General features: G+C 42.0%; 1 long non-coding RNA gene across 1 annotated transcript in view; it reads right to left on the bottom strand.

Annotated features, from left to right (window-relative positions):
• Window positions 1-6,540: 6,540 nt before the first annotated feature.
• Window positions 6,541-16,699, bottom strand: part of LOC147575326 (uncharacterized) — a 176,491-nt gene continuing 166,332 nt past the window's right edge. Inside the window, exon 3 of the long non-coding RNA XR_015242265.1 lies at window positions 6,541-7,857. This is a non-coding gene — a long non-coding RNA (uncharacterized LOC147575326). The remainder of the gene's footprint in view (window positions 7,858-16,699) is intronic.

Below are 16,699 nucleotides of genomic sequence, written 5' to 3'. Positions count from 1 at the left end.
AATATACGATTTCACTCATATGTGGAATTTAAGAAAAAAAAACAGATGGGGTGCTTGGGTGGCTCAGCTGGTTAAGCGACTGGTTTGGTTTCAGCTCGGTTGATCACACAGTGGGTTCGAGCCCCACAATGGGCTCCTTGTTGTCAGTGCAGAGCCTGCTTGGGATTCTCTCCCTCTCCCTCTCTCTCTGCCCCTCTCAACTGGCTCTCTCTGTCTCTCTCTCAAGAATAAATAAACTTTAAAATTTTTTTTAAAGAAACAAAACAGATGAACATAGGGGGAAGGAAGGAAAAATAAAACAAGATAAAACAGGGAGGCAAACCATAAGAGACTCTTAATACAGAGAATAAACTGAGGGTTGCTGGAGGGGAGGTGGGTGGGGGGATGGGCTAAATGAGTGATGGGCATTAAGGAGGGCACTTGTTGGGATGAGCACTGGGTGTTATATGTAAGGATCACTAAATCCCACTCCTGATACCAATACTACACTCTATGTTAACTAATTTGAATTTAAATTTTTTTAAAAAAAGAAAAGAAATGCTGATTTTATACAAACTCAGTCTCGCCAGAGGAAAAAGAAATCACCATTTTGAGCTACCATTTTTGAATATCTATCATGTTCCTGTTACTGTTCATGGAACTTGGATACAAAGATGAATGAGATCTAGTCATTGTCTTCCAGAAGATCATGGTCTGGGAAGCAAAGATCTGAGGCAGACAGTAAGCAGCTGGGTACAAGGGAATATTCCAGACATTATAGCAGAGGTACGAAAAAACTGCCACAGGCACACAGACTGGATCATTCATTCTCCCTTGGTCATGACAGAAACACTACACGGAGGAAGAAACGTTTGTATTGAGTTTGGGAAGAGGCCAAGTTTGAGAAGGGCAGGTTATCCTGGCATTGAGAACTACCTAAGACAATTCTTCAGTTTGAGAGTGCATGGCTTAATTTGGAAGCAAATGGTAGCTATGTGATTCAAATGCAGCCTGTAGGGTCAGGCAAGAGATAGAGTTGCAGAATGCTGGAGCTAGGTTGTACTCCAGACCTGCAAGCCACTTCTTCTCCAACACCTCTCCAGAGAGTGTTCTGCACAAGAGAATGGACTATGAACACTGTTGCTTTGTGTCTGTCCAATAAAGTTCCTCAACTACTTCCTCTAGGTGCACAGGGGTTATTATTATATGACCCAAGCTGAGCCAATTAGGTTCTATATTATCCTGTTCAGTGTGATTGGCCTAAGGGTGGTCATGTGACCCAGACACAGCCAATTGTATCTTATCTTTTTATAAAGACATATTTGGGGGTGCCTGGGTGGCTCAGTTAAGTGGCCTGCGGTTCAGGTCGTGATCTTATGGTTTGTGGGTTCTGGAGCCTGCTTCAGATTCTGTGTCTCCCTCTCTCTCTGCCCCTCCCCTGCTTGCACTCTGTCTCTCTTTCTGTCTCCCAAAAATAAATAATAAACATTAAAAAATTTAAAAAAAGAAATATGTGATTATTTGTTTAAAAAAAGATATATTGGAAGAAAGTTGGGTTTTTTTTCATACTGTTGAGTAACCAGCAGAAAACATGAATCTAGGGCTGCCCCAGTATCCTTCTATGCTACATGCTTTTGTAACTTAAATTGGATTTCTGTCCCTTGCCCTCCAAAATGGTCATTTTTCTCCAGCATTTACCTGAATGCTAAAAAGTCTCCCTGCAGGTTCTAGAAAAGGGCAGGAAGCCTATACCACATGGAAGGAAGTGGTACAACCAGTAGGTACAATCTTTGGAGCAATGCTTCATTATTGTCATGCTCCTCAGGACTGTGACTGTGATTGAGAGGTCAGAGTCTGTCAACCTAATTCTGCTTCCTTGAATCATGGCTTATCTACCGTGTCCCCGCCCAACTTTCAGACCCACCTAACTTGCATGCCTGCCTCCAAGTCTGCCTCCACCTCCAATGCATGGAGGACCCTGCACGGAGGAGCCCAAATCTGACAATGTCACTTGTTGTGGAAACCAAGGCATATCACCTGAAAAAAAGTGATGGGAGGGGGGAGCTCCACTTCCTCAAGTTAGCCTATAAGCCCTCCAAAGCTTGGCTCCTTACAATCTTCTAGTCTCATCTCTCACCACTCTTCACAATTTGCATTCCACCAACATTGGATGGCTTCTATCTCAATGTACCATTTTTAGAGCCTCTTCTTCTCTTGGAAAAAAATCTCACCCATCCTGTAAAATTCAGGTAAGATATCTCATTACTTCTATGCCAGGTACCCAAGAAGGACTTGTGTGTACCCCTACCACCACACCTCTATCTCCCCTGTAATTGTTTGCTTGGTGTCTGTTACCCCACGAGAGCAAGGGCCCTGTTTTCTTCTTTCTATATAATTCACATGCAAATATTGTCAGCTCTACCTTTAAAATATACAAATATAAAAAAAAAATAATAAAAAATATATATACCAATATATTCTAAATCCAACCACCTGTTATCACTACCACATATTGGCTTGCTCTGAGCCCCCACTACTTCTCACTTACATTGTTGCATTGGCCTTCCACCAGGTCTCTCTTGATTCTGTCCTAACTACCTTTTAGGTAGTTAAGACACAGTCCATTGTCAAGAGCACAGTCACAATGAACCTTGAAAAAACTGTCATTCAGTTCTTGGTCCTCTGCTTAAAAACCTTCAGTTGAGTTTCTCTTTCACCCAGAAAAAAGTTCAAATGCTTACAATGGTCTACAAGACTCTACATGATCTGGCCCCTGTTCCTACCTGACATCATCTTTCATTATTATCCTCCCAGCTCATGCCACACCAGCCCGCAGTGGCCTTCTTGCAGTCTCTCAAACACACCAGGCATGCTCCTGCCTTACAGAGCCCACACTATTCCCTCTGCATGGCTCGTTCTTCTACAAGTCTTGCTCCCTCACCCTCCTTAAAGCCTTTTCTCAAATGTCACTATTTCAGTCAGACCTTCCAAGCTACCCTGTTTAAAATATCCCTAGCTTCAATACTTTCTATATTCTTTACTTATTTTCTTAATTTTGTGCCATTATATCATCTATTTCACTTGCTTTTTTATTTGTTGTGTGTCTCCTGAGTGGTCCCCCCATCTCTAAAAGATAAGCTCCCTAATGACAAGGAATTTTGAGTGTTCTGTTCACTGATAGACTCCCAGTGCCTAAAACAGTGTGTCAAGTGTAGTAGATGTCCAATAAATATTTATCAAATAAAATGATAAATGAATGAGCAAATTATTTGAATACCAAGTGCCTAGCACAGAATAGGCACTCAATATAATTTATTGAACAAATTAATTAACTAGTGAAGGCTTCTTCTAAGTCTGAATGAGCTTTTTCCTGGCATTTTCATGTTTCTTAATCCCCTTCTCAAGATTCCAAATCTCCAGTTTCCTAATCAATTGTCCATGGAGATTTTTTCCAGTCTCTGACGTGATTCTGTAAATGTCTTCTCCAGCAGTAAGAATAGAGTCGATCAATGAGTAGTTGACAATGAAGGGTCATATCTCATCTGACAAAGCCCAGCTCCATTCAGGAGAATCTGTCATTCTTAGTGACACAAAGCCAGGTAATGCCACAATTCTTTATCACAAGTTTCCAAAATACTGGGCCAGACATTTATGTGCATGTAAAACTAACTAAACTCTTCGAATTCTATGGTTCTATAAGAAGGGCTGGATGGAGAGAAGTTGATATTGAAATCACCAAGACAGTCCTCAAAGAACATGGGGAATATATTTGAAGACAAACAGATTTCTAAATAAATACAGAAATGCACAAAATATGTCTCCACTCAACCTCTATGAGACCCATAGAGAATTTGGCATTAAAGGGTAATAATTAGCTTGAACACAGAACTTAATAGTTTGTAATAAACTTTCATGTGTATGATTTCATTTGGGCTACATAACTATCCTGTGAAGAAGAGAGTATTATTATCTCATTATGGTAGGTACAATATACCAAATTATTTGTTGTCCTGCCTGTAAGAGGGTTATACGACCCTGTTAGCCAACATGTGATTTGCACTGCCTCTCTGTGGGAAAAGTATAATATCCCTGCCCCCACGGCAAATGGAACGTGAGCAAAAGTGAAGACAGGGGACATCTGAGTGAAAGAGACATTGCATGACTCTACCATCACTCCTTAACCCATATGCATCCATAGGAAAGTGGATGATTCTTTATTTTAGATCTTGAAATGAAGAATCTACATGGAGATGATCCATAGAACCATAGGTGAGAGTTAACCACAGCTGAAACATGAGAAATAAATCTCTGTTGCCGTAAGCCGCCAAGATTTGGGGGACTATTTGTTACTGCAGAATAACTAACAACTGACTAACACACCCATTTTACAGATGAAGGATCTAAGGCTTAAAAAGATTGGTGATTTTTCTAAAGGTAACCACCTAATAAGCAGCAGAGCCAGGACTAAAACTCAGGATGTCTCACCCCCCAAACCATGTCACTCTGCTAGATTATTCTGGTTAAGAACAATGTCTGCTTTTGCATATCTCCTAGAGTAATCTGGGAAATTGGGTATTACCAGACTCCAAGCTGGTGTGTCTTTCACTGATGAGAGCCCTTTCCTCTCTGAGACCCTGCCAATTCAGAAAAGGGCTCTAAATTTCATAGTTATTTAGGAAAACAGAGCTGGCTCAATATAGCTGTTTTCATAAACTGGTCTCTGGAAACCATCCCAGCCCAGGGTAAAATATGAAATTTAATCACAGTGGGAATTTAGCCAGTATCACCAAGCCCCATTGACTGTTCCTCTTGTTTCCTTTTAGAACTCAATTGTTTTTCAGAAGCTCTTGGATGGGTCTGGCAGTGCTCTGGGGGCCAGGATCAGAATGTTAGCTTTACTTAGGCTTTTTGTTCTTTGGGGTCTTGTCTCATATTCTTCTTAGAAAAGAGAGGGACATTTAGGGACCCAGGTATTCCTAAACATGTACATTCTACACATACACAACTTGCTCCTTAGGGGCACAGTTCACCACATAAACATTTTATTCTCAGGAACTAAAATCTGGGCCACAGGTATCAAACATACAAAGAAACTGCCCATGTCACCCAGGCAACCTGACTACCTAGCAAGGTTTCCAAGAATTCTACAAAACAAATGTCCCTGGGCTCTCCTGAGACAAAGTAAAGGTTGGTGGTACCTGGAGTCTGCTCATGAGGGGGGAGGAGAGAAAGGTTTAAGTCCGTGTCGATGTCCTGCTACCTTACCATTAGAGCCCCAGGATCACATACAACAAAGCCCCAGAGGAAATCAGCTAAGTCTTGGCCAGGTTATTAGTCCAGGAGCTACATAGGGACATGCAGTGGAAGTTTCATCTACTTAACAAACCTTTATCTGGCATTTAGTATGGACCAGACACCTTTCTAAGTACTTTGTAAGTATTCTTATTTAACACTGGCAACAACTCCCTGGAGTAGAAATTCTTATTATCCCCATTTTACAGATGAGGAAACTGAGGCCCAAAGGGGTTAAGTAACTTGTCGCAGGTCTAGAAGCCAGACATAGAGAAGGTGGGATTTGGACCCCAGAAGTCTGCCTCCAGAGTCCATACTCTAATTCTATGCCACGATGTTCCAGGGGTCATGGAAGAATCAGACCTCAGCAGAAATTGAAATTGATTGTCTCTGAAAATGGCATAGTTTCTCTTTCAGTTTGATTCCACTCAAAATGAGAGGGGGAAGATCCCACCTTCCCCTCCCCCCCCCACCCCGAGGTAAGGTTGAATGCAATACCCTTTTCCCATATTCTATGCCCCTGGGAAACTTCTAGACTGTGAACTCTCAATATGCAAGAAAGAGAGCTACTCTGTGCAGTACTGTCTTCATAGCACCTAGTGCAGTGTCTGAATCAGAGAATTCTAGTAAGTATTTGTCAGACAAAGGGAAGGAAGGAAGTGTAGGGGGAGCCAGGGAGGAAGGGAGAGAGGGTGAGAGGGAGGGAAAAAGTAAGAAGGAAGGAATGAAGGAGCTATTTGGTTCTCAGTTATCCATCAGCTTATCTCCAGTTAGGGGTTAGCTGAGGAGAGCCTGAAGTGTTGCTCTTGGTAGGGATGTTTAAAGATACTCTCAAAATAAGTAATTTCTGCAACTGCTGTGGCTTTTGTCCCTCTGGCTCTTTCTTCTCTGGTATATTCCTCCTGGCTTTCCAGACTCCTTAGTTACCACTGAACAATACACACACACACACACACACACACACACACACACACGACCATGCATACATGCACACATGCACATACAAGTGCACATGCACACACATGCACACACAAGAACATGCATACACACTCATATACTTGGCACACACAAGTACATGCATTCACACTCACACAGGCACATGCATGCATGCACTCACACACATACATGCACACACAAACACACATGTACATGATGCACATTCACACAAGCACATGCATGCATACACTCACACACATACATGCATATGGGCGCGCGAGCGCGCGCGCACACACACACACACACACACACACACACGCACGCACACCTACAGAACGCTGTTTGTCCAAATAGTTAAGACACAAGATGCCATGTTCTGCTATTCTTTCTTGTTTACAAAGAAAACAGAATGGACCCAAGAGGGGGCATCACTCTGACCTCTCTGTTTTTGGCAGAAGGAATGCCCATAGCTCCAATAGCTCTCAGGCCATGAGAACCTCAGCTACTAATAGCACATAGCTGCAGGTGAAATGTCACAGAATCTGAGAATGCAATAGCCTAAAGGGACCTGTTAGATCACCCTGCCCAAGAATTCTGAACCTTAATTTTGGGGAATCTGTTAGTGTCTCTCCATAGCCGGACCCTTCTCATTATACTATACTGTCTTTCTATTCTCATGTCTTTTCCTATTACTTCCTTGAACAGGGCAGTGTAGCATTTCAGCTCAGAGTGCTAGAAGTGCAGCTAGAGAGACTTTGGTTCCATCCTGGGTCATCCAATTATGAGCTGTGAAGCCTTAAGCTCATGTCTTGCCATCTCTGAGCCTCAGCTTTGCCATATATAAAATGGCAGTAAGAACAGAACTACAGCAGACTTTTTATGGAATCAATGAGATAATGCATCTAAAGCACTTAGCACAGAGTCTAGCACATAGCGAGTACCCAAAAAATACTTATGATTATCTTAATTCTTCAGGCTTTGTCCATATTCCTAATAGCAGCATCGTGTTTATGATTCCACATGATTTCGCGTGTTTCCAGAGTCAGGAAAAGCCCTCCCTTGTTAACCTTCATTTGGAAAGCAATTTAACTCTCTGACATTAAAAATTAAAATATAAACAGCCCAGTGCCTGATTTAATGGACAATTAAAAATTAAATTAACAGTTAGTAAGTGATGAGCTAATTTCGTTATTGTAACCACATTAGCCTCATACTTGGAGGAATATAAAAAGGGGAAACAGACCCCTTAAAATAAAAAGAAAAATTGCAGGCAATAAAAGACTTAAAATCATATATCATAGCCTTGACAGATTCATTCTTTGAAGCCACTCGCCCCAAAACTCAGCTGATATTCATGCAAAAATGTTTAGATGACAAAGTAATGAGAACTGATGATGTGGCAGAAAGACAAAGAATACTCACATGATATTTTATTATAATATATGGAGCAAACAGCTGGATGAAGCAGCCTGGGCCATCTCACCCTGTGCTGGTTGGTGGCCTCACGACAGACCACAGATTTCCTTACCTTGTCTTCAAGCACATGCATCTTCCAGAAGCGTTCATTGCAGGTCTCAGGTCTGCACTCTCTGTCAGGACCCTTGCACTCAGCTCTGATGGAAGGGAAAGGCAAAAAGCAGCCCATGTGACCTGGAGAGCCAACAACAGAAGATGTGTCCTGGAAGAACTGTCCCACACTCCAAAAAAGTCACAGAGCTCACCTTTTCCTCCCTCACCCTCCTTGTCTCATCCCTATTTCTCCCTCTTCCCCCAGGGCCTTATTGCTCTCAAAATCACTTTGTCATCATTTAATTGTAATGAACCTGCCTTTCCTGCTGTTCTTTTTTTTTTTTTTTTTTTTTTTTTTTTTTTAATTTTTTTTTTCAACGTTTTTATTTTATTTTTGGGACAGAGAGAGACAGCATGAACAGGCGAGGGGCAGAGAGAGAGGGAGACACAGAATCGGAAACAGGCTCCAGGCTCCGAGCCATCAGCCCAGAGCCTGACGCGGGGCTCGAACTCACGGACCGCGAGATCGTGACCTGGCTGAAGTCGGATGCTTAACCGACTGCGCCACCCAGGCGCCCCCCTTTCCTGCTGTTCTATAAGGTCCATGAGTTTAGAGATTGCTTCTATCTTGTTTATCATGCTAAGCTAGCATACAGCATAGTTTCTGTTATACAATAGGTGTTCAGCGTTTGTTGTCTTGAATTGATTTAATGTAAATGAGCAAAAAAATTGTTCAGTATTAGATGTTAAGGATTCACAATGCTGTCCTTTCTAGAGCCATTTGCCAGTTGAATAGGGGGGATGGAGATAGCGATACTGAATCCAAAGAGATAGCTGAAGCACGGTGTGATTCCAGGCATCAAGAAGTGGCTGGGGGCTAAAGGGATAGTGTTGGGAAGGGAGGCTTCCAAGAACTCATCAAATCACAGCTTGTAGATGTCTATCTGCTCTGATTACATGCTGGTCTGGCTTCAGTGAACAGAAACTGTCTTAGAAGCAAAGAACACCACTCCATTCTCACAATGTGTGAAGTGTCTGACAAAATACAATCTGATTCTGATAAGATGTGATCTGAATGAGGCAGCCTTCTACCCAAAGGGTCCTCCACTCCTCCATTTTTTTTTCCTTGAGATCCCTACTGTCATAGTCTCTGCTTTGCAGTAAAGGACATTTGTTGGCTTTTGGTAACCTAGGATCCATTCCCTGTAGCTTTAGTAACATCTCCTTAATTTCCTTTGGGAGAATTTCCTCTCACTCATTGTGTGTAGTCTTAATGAGACCTCCCACCCAAGGGTATATGACTCAAGTGTGGCAGATTGGCCGTTTCCTATTGTGACCCTGAATCTTGAGTAGAGTCATAAGGAGACAAAGTAGATGACATCACTTCCTCCAGAGTGACACATTTTCAAGGATGTTGTTGACTTCCCACTGCCAAGATACCAGAGCACTCCTTTCCCTTTCTGAAATGGGTTCCCCAGCCTTCTCATTGATTCGATGATCCAATATCCTACTACTAAATTTGTTTTCTGCTTAAATCAGCCTGAGTCTATTTGAACATCTTATAATCCAAGATCTCTAACTTGTATTTGGGGGCTGGAGACAAAGCAGTGAGGGTAAGAGGAAGCCGTCATTTGGGCTTCCAAACTCTCTCCAGTCACACATGTAATTTATCACATTTATTAGCTGGCTTCTTCCAAGGAAAATAGCCCGAATGCATTCAATAACTAGTGAATGCGAGGAGGAAAAGAAATAATAGGGTAGAATCATGAGGATAACAAATCTTCATGATGGATTTGGTGGTGGTAAGAAGCCAATAGGAGAGGTTTTCTAAGACAACCATTTTTATTTTTGTCTATTTGCTTGGCTTCAACCTCAAGTAAATGAAAAGATCCTAATCAATTTAGCTTCAGGTATGAAGACAGGAATTCTGTGTAAATAATAGAACTCAAAAGGTTTTCCTGATATAAGTCCCCCTTGATCCCAGTTTCTCTGTCTCACTTCCCAGTGAGTCCAGACATCTAACCGTGGGATCCCTACCTTATCTCTACATAATGGTCCAACCTCATAGGCTTCACAGAAGGAAAACCTCAAGGACATACATTGTGGGGGACACCACATCTGAAAACATGGTTTTCCAATGGTCCATATGTTAGTAAACAAACTGGAGGCTTATGAAATTGGCCTTCCATCTTTAATTGCTGCCAGTCATGTGCCACAATGGTAGTATTAAGTTATTTTACAGAATTGAGTATTAGGCAGAGTCTATAAAAGGAAGGGAGAGCACAGAGAGGGTCACATTTGGGATGTCATTTAGTGTCTGCCCCTACATCCCCATCGCTTCAATGACCTCCTCCCACCTGCCAGCTAATTGGGCCACATGTGCACTATGTGACCCAAGAACAACGGATCCAAAATATGGTCAATGACTTATGGCCCCCATGACCTGGGATGAAAAGATACATTTGGCCAACCAGACTGTTCTGAGGTGTTGACAGTTATAAAGCTGGGAAACCAAGATGGCACAGTATCAGAAGATGAAAAGACACTTTGAGCTACAGAAGACAAACCGTCAAAAAACCAAACTTCTGCATGAGCAGAAAAGATAGAGTGTGAGGAAACTAGCCAACAGACAGAAAGGAGAACTGAACAGATGATTACAGAGAATAGAGAGACGAAGAGAGAGAGAAAGAATCGGAGAGACTAGTTCCTAAGGCAGTCGCAAGTCCTGACAGCTTTCTGGTTCTAATTATAGTTCACAGCTATCCTAACGATACACCTCTGCTTTTCTGAGGTAAGTTGAAGGCGTCTGTTTCTTGCAACTGGAAGAACCAAACTGAAACAAAGGGAATCCAGCACACAAAGGCTAATGTCAAGAACAAGTGAGCTAATTCCACTTTTCTATGGCCAGAAATGGATCTGCCTAAAATGGCGTCTTGGGCTGGAGCATGTTATGTTTCTCAGACTGTGTGCTCTCCTCTCCCATTTGAGCCTTATGACAACTCTGCAAGATAATAATGTTGGACACATATTCATTCAACAAACATTTGTTCAGCTCCTGCTGCATATATCACTGGCACTCTTCTGGGAGTGAATGGAGGAAGGAAAGAAAGGCCAAAGAATGATGGCCCCTGTCCTAGAGGAGGATGCCAGCTGTGGACAGAGATATCTGCATTTTAGAAATGAGGAGACAGACCAAGATAGGGCACAGGTACACACAGGTGTAACCAACTAGTTAGTCAAGGAGATGACACTTCTGTTGTAACAGGATCCTACTTCTCTCATAGCCATGACACCACCAGGGATTTTTAGACTTTTCTTCTTCTTTTTTTTAAGTTTATTTATTTATCCTGAAAGAGACAGAGACAGTGCAAGTAGGGGAGGGGCAGAGAGAGAATCCCAAGCAGGCTCCACGCTGACAGCTGTGGACCCCAATGCAGGGCTAGAACCTTTGAACCGTGAGATCATGACCTGAGCAGAAACCAAGAGTTGGAGGCTTAACTGACTGAGGCACCTAAGTGCCCCTGGCAGACTTTTTCTTATAGGGCCAGACAGTAAATATTTTAAGCTTTGCTGGCCATTTTCAGTCTCTATCATGTCTACTCAACTCTGCTGTTATAGCATAAGAGCGACTTTGGATACGATGCAAACAGGTATGGTTGTGTTCCAATAAAACTTTATTTACAAAAAAAAAAAATGGTTGATGGGTTTTGCTTGTGGGCCATAGTTTGCCAACCCCTAGTAAATCCCCGTGTATTTGAAGGACCCTCCCCCTCTCATAGCTATGACCTATTAAGCAAGAGCCTTAAAGAAGACAAAGCTGTGTGAGTCAAGTAACATTTAGATATTTTATTAACCTTATGACGCTTGACTGATTGGACCACAGGAGGAGACAATTTGCCATCCCTAACCTGACTTAGAAATGGATCATTTCACATAGATAATATATTTTCTCCAAGAGCCTCTCAACATCCCAGCTGCCCATCACCATAACAACCCATACTCTATAATGAAAAAGTAGAAGCAATAACAAATAAGGGAAGAATTCAGGCATTGAGTTTTTTGGATATAAGTTTTGACATTTCAAGTTATGCTACTAACAGACTCGTCATCGATGTCTTCAAATATTCTGAATTTCTTGGATCCACATGCTACAGCAAATGTATTTGTGTTTTCCTAAAGGCCAGTAGTCACATATCAAGAATTTTAAATTATTTAGAGTATATATACAAACCAAGGAGAAAACTCAGTCTGTATCAGGAGAGGCAAAAAATATAGAATCAGAGGTGAGAGATACACTAAAAATTAACTAGAGAAAAGCTAATAAAGGCTGTTGTGTAAACATAGATAATTTAGCTTTATGCAAATTGCTGATGGGGTAGATAAAAAGAAAGCCAGAATTTATTTCACATTTTTCTGCCCTTCAGAAGAATGCATTACAATTCTGTTTGAATATTAAGTCTTCTTTTTCAGAAAGTTATGCCTTTTCTATCAACAGAGTCCACTATGATTAGGGGGATGAAAGACAGACCTCTGAGTTAGACACATGTCCTCCCCACTTCTTTTGGGTCCCCAAGTCACGGATATCAGCACACAGCATCCTTATCTTCTAGATAGGCCTGTGCAATTCCCTGATTCTGAACTCGAGGAAGGACTGAAGAGCACAGAATGATGGAGGCTGCTTGCCCAGGATACAGCCTCCAGAAACATCCTCTGCCCTATGGCGCCCTGAAAAAATGGGGAGGGAAGCTGCCTTAAGAAGCTCAGACAAGTTCTGCTCACAATGCCCTGACTCTTAAGGAAAATGGTTTCCTGAAAGTGTTTGTTTAGAATTCTCAAAGTTGTTGCTGTCCAACTATAACGATGGCTTAGTTTCAGACAATCCCTTCCCTTCTTGCTCTCAGGGCTCGTGCGGAGATGCTATAAAGGAGGGGGAGAGGCTAGTGAGGTGCATCTGCCTGCAGTTATGGGTCACCTGGGGGCTGCCATTTCAAGCTCCCCAGCAGTGGTGGCTCATGAATGTTTTATTAAATACCCTCCTTGGGATGGTTCTTAAGGAAGGCTAAGAGCTACTCTCTTTAAGGCTACTATGAGCATCTTGCAGGCTTCACGTTTAGGAGACTGACCCTTTTCCTTGCTCATGTCTTGAAAATACCAAATAACAATAAAGATAATTATATCTGACATTTATTAAGTCCTTACTATGTTCCATGTGCTCAGCTAAGCATTTTACCTTCAATGGTTATCACTTAATCTCCAGAACACTTCTGAAGTCGGTATAAGAAGTATCCCTGTATTTACAGTAAGGCAGTAGATTCCAGTCCTTAAAAGCACGAACTCCAGAGCCTGATTCCCTGAGTTCAGACCCAGGTCCTCTACTTACTAGCTATGTGATCTTGGGCAAGTGACTTAAACTTTCTGGTTGTATTAGTCATCTATTGCTGTTTAACAAACAATCCCACAACTTAGTGGCTTAAAACAACATTCATTTATGATCTCACAGTTTTGGACATGGCCTAACTGACTCTTCTTATTTAGGTTCTTTCACTAGGCTATACTCAAGGTGTCAGCCAGGGCTCAGTCATCTCCATACCTAACTAGGGTAGTATCTGCTTCCAAAGTTCACTTAAGCCTGGCAGGATGCAATTTCTTGAGTAACGTTGGATTGTTGGTCTCAGTTCCAGTATGGCAATTTGCTTCACCAAAGCCTGCAAGCTGAGAGGGCAAATGAAGCAGTCTTCTAGCAAAGTGGAAGTCTCAGTTTTTTTAACCTAACTAGGGAAATGGCATGCCATCATCTTTGCCATATTCTACTAGTTAGAAGCAAACCATTAATCCAATCCACTCTCAAGGAGAGGGGATAACACAAAGGCATAAATTCCAGGAGATGGGGATCACTGAAGGCTATCTTAGAAGTTGGCCTTCCATACCGGGTCTCAGTATCCTCATCTGTAAAATGGGAATACTAGTTCTTACTTTGTAAGGTTGTTATGTATATTAGATGAGTTATTATATGCAAAAGTACCTAGATTGGAGCATGGTATATAGAAGTGTTATAAAAGTGCTTGCTATTATTATAAGAAATAAATATAACAATGAGAGTTTAAGTCATTTGCCCAAGGTCATTCAGCTAGTGAGGGCCAGACTAGGAGCTGAATCCAAACTGTATTCACTAATTCTCATCTGTGTGCTTTGAGATGAAGCATTGACCAGATGGACACAGCCCCTGTTAGCACTGGATGTCCAGTCTAAAGGAGGACAGACATCCAAGTAAGAGGGGTGTCTAACCTAAGTATGGCTTGTCAAGAAAAGTTTCCTTAAGGTTGGGTGGGATAGACGAGCTGTGATTGAAAGGATAAAAAAGAACTGATTGGGTAAAAGGGGAAGGAATCATGCTCCAGAAACTGAAAACAGCCTTTGGGAAGACCCTGGGTAGAAAACCCATAAACTTGATAACATTATTCTCACATCTTCCTCTCTAGTCTCTTATGCACATCTCATACTTCAAATGACAGGTCAAATACCACCTCATCCATGCAGGCATCCAATATTTTTTCCCCAATGTTTGGAAATACTCCAACTATTCTCCTAAAGCATTTATATCCATCTTAGAAGGAACTGTCACACTGTTCTGCTTTGTCCAATAAGTTTGCCTCTAGGGTTCCTTTACACTACTCCACTTGCCCAGAAACTCTTTGAGGGCAAGGTCCATGGACCTCTCATCTCTTCCTTTCTGGGGGATGTTCACTGTCAAACTTTAGGACCAGAAGACAGAGGTGGAAAGGAGTTTTATGCTATATACTGCTGTACCTTTGGATTTTTGTAACATCTGCAGATATTACTTATTCAAAAAGGTAGAAGAAATTAAAATTAATAATAACAAGGGGAGGCAATGTTGCATAGTTAGAAAAGCATGCCCTTGGGAATCAGACATGTATACCTGTGCCTAGAGATTCTAGCTGTGTGTTCTAGGTAGGTGTCGTAACCTCTCAGAGCCTGTTATTTCATGGTTTTTTTGTTTTTTGTTTTTTTCTATAAAAGGGAATTATACCACCTGCTTTGAAGGGTTGTTGTGATACTGTATGTGATGTACCCAGTGAAATACCTACCACACAATGGGAACTATGATCTCAATAATGCAAGCCAGTGGAGCTATTATCTTTTTTTATCCTGCTGGGATTGTAGATGGTTTAGCTCAGATTTCCCCTCCTCTACCTGCTAGTGGCATGGGGATTTTCCAGTGCTGAGTTGTTAAGCATTTGTCTTTGGTGAAGGAAGAGAGCCAGGATCTTTAAAGATGTACGAAATAAAACTCAGGCAGCCTCCCCTACAATGTTTTTCGTGGAGCTCAGCAAAAATGAAGCCACACAGGGCAAAGGTCATGTATCAGGAAGCCAGGATGCCTTCCTCATGTAAGTATTCACGTTGGGAAAGGAATGTGAGCAAACCAAAGGTTTGCAGTGGACCAAACTTGGGTGCCAGCAAAACTCATTTGAAACAGTAGATCTCCCTATAGACTAAGACTCCTGAGGACTGGGCTACATGTTTTCATCCTTGTATCTCAAAAGCTACCACTAAGGGTAGGTCTTTTTTTTTTTAAGTTTATTTATTTTGAGAGAGAGAGTGTGTGTGAGCGGGGAAGGGGTATAGAGAGAGGGTGAGAGATCTCAATCTCACCAACTGTGAGATCATGACCTGAGACAAAATGAAGAGTAGACTGAGCCACCAAGGCGTCCCTAAGTGGACGTCTTGTAAATAGTTATCAAATCACAGATCTGGCCAGCTAGCTATTTACCCAGCCCTCCAATTTCTCATGAGCTCTGAAATTCTTCAACTGTTCACCCACATTGAATTCCCCAGTTATTGACTCAAGCTTGGACTCCCCTCCCCAAACACACACACACACACACACACACACACACACACACACACACACACGTGGGTTTTTTTTTCTCACAGATCTGTTCTTCAGAGGAGGGTTTTTAGATGAGAGGCTACTGTAGATAGTAGTCAGTAATCCAGGTACTGAAGTCAGACATCTCAATGTCAAATCATAGCTGTGCCACTTCCTAGCTCTGTGATTTTGGCCATGTCATTTTACCTCTCTGGATCTTCATTTACCCAAGTGGACAAAGGAATAATTACAAATAGTAAAATACATTGGGAATGTACCATATGCCACGTGCTGAATGAGTACTTCACACATATGCATTATTAACGGTACCTACTTCATACAACTGATATGAAGGTTAGCTCAGTGCTCAGCACAGGGACCAGCACACAATCATTGCTCAATAAATGCTACTTATAGCTGTTACCATTCTTCCATTGGGGCTTGAAGGCTTCACTTCTCCTTTTTGGTCCACCACCAGCCTGATACCTAAGACAACTTCACAGCCACTGCCATCTACCCCAAATAGATGAATGATCTTTCCAGTAGAGAATAAAAGCTCAACTACAAATCATGGGCACTGGTGTTCTGCATTTGTGATGATACTGACATCCACATTCTTAGCAACAGGTGTTTTTACAGTAATACTAAATACATTTGCAAAAAATCCTTCTGGTCTAATGTGAGATAAACACCGACTGTCATCCCTTTCAGCAGTGTCTGCTGCCCTTAGGGATTCACATGTTAAAACACTCACACACAAAAGCTGTATCCTTCCTCAAGAGGAGATTTTGCTACAGTAGCTGTTTTTGATTGCACAGTTGAATAGCATTTTCCTTTGCTTATGAACACGACTGCCTCTGGCACATGCCAGAAAGATAACTGGAGGCAGAAGCCCCTCTCTCCACTTTGGAGTCCCCTCATATTAGGTACCATCCGGCCCCGATGACGAACCCCACACCTGCTAAATTGCTCCTAACCCTTCTCATCTCCTATTGTGCATTACCACCTCGGCTACATTGCAGCATTAATTTGATTTATGGCCCAGACACCCCACCTGAGGCCTGAGAAGATGGCTCCCCTCCGATCGCTTCC

This window comes from Puma concolor, chromosome D3 (genome assembly GCF_028749965.1).
Source record: "Puma concolor isolate L17-30 chromosome D3, mPumCon1.1.hap2, whole genome shotgun sequence".
NCBI lineage: Eukaryota > Metazoa > Chordata > Mammalia > Carnivora > Felidae > Puma > Puma concolor.
The sequence above is the reverse complement of the archived record's forward strand: the minus strand, read 5'-3'. Positions and strand labels throughout refer to the sequence as shown.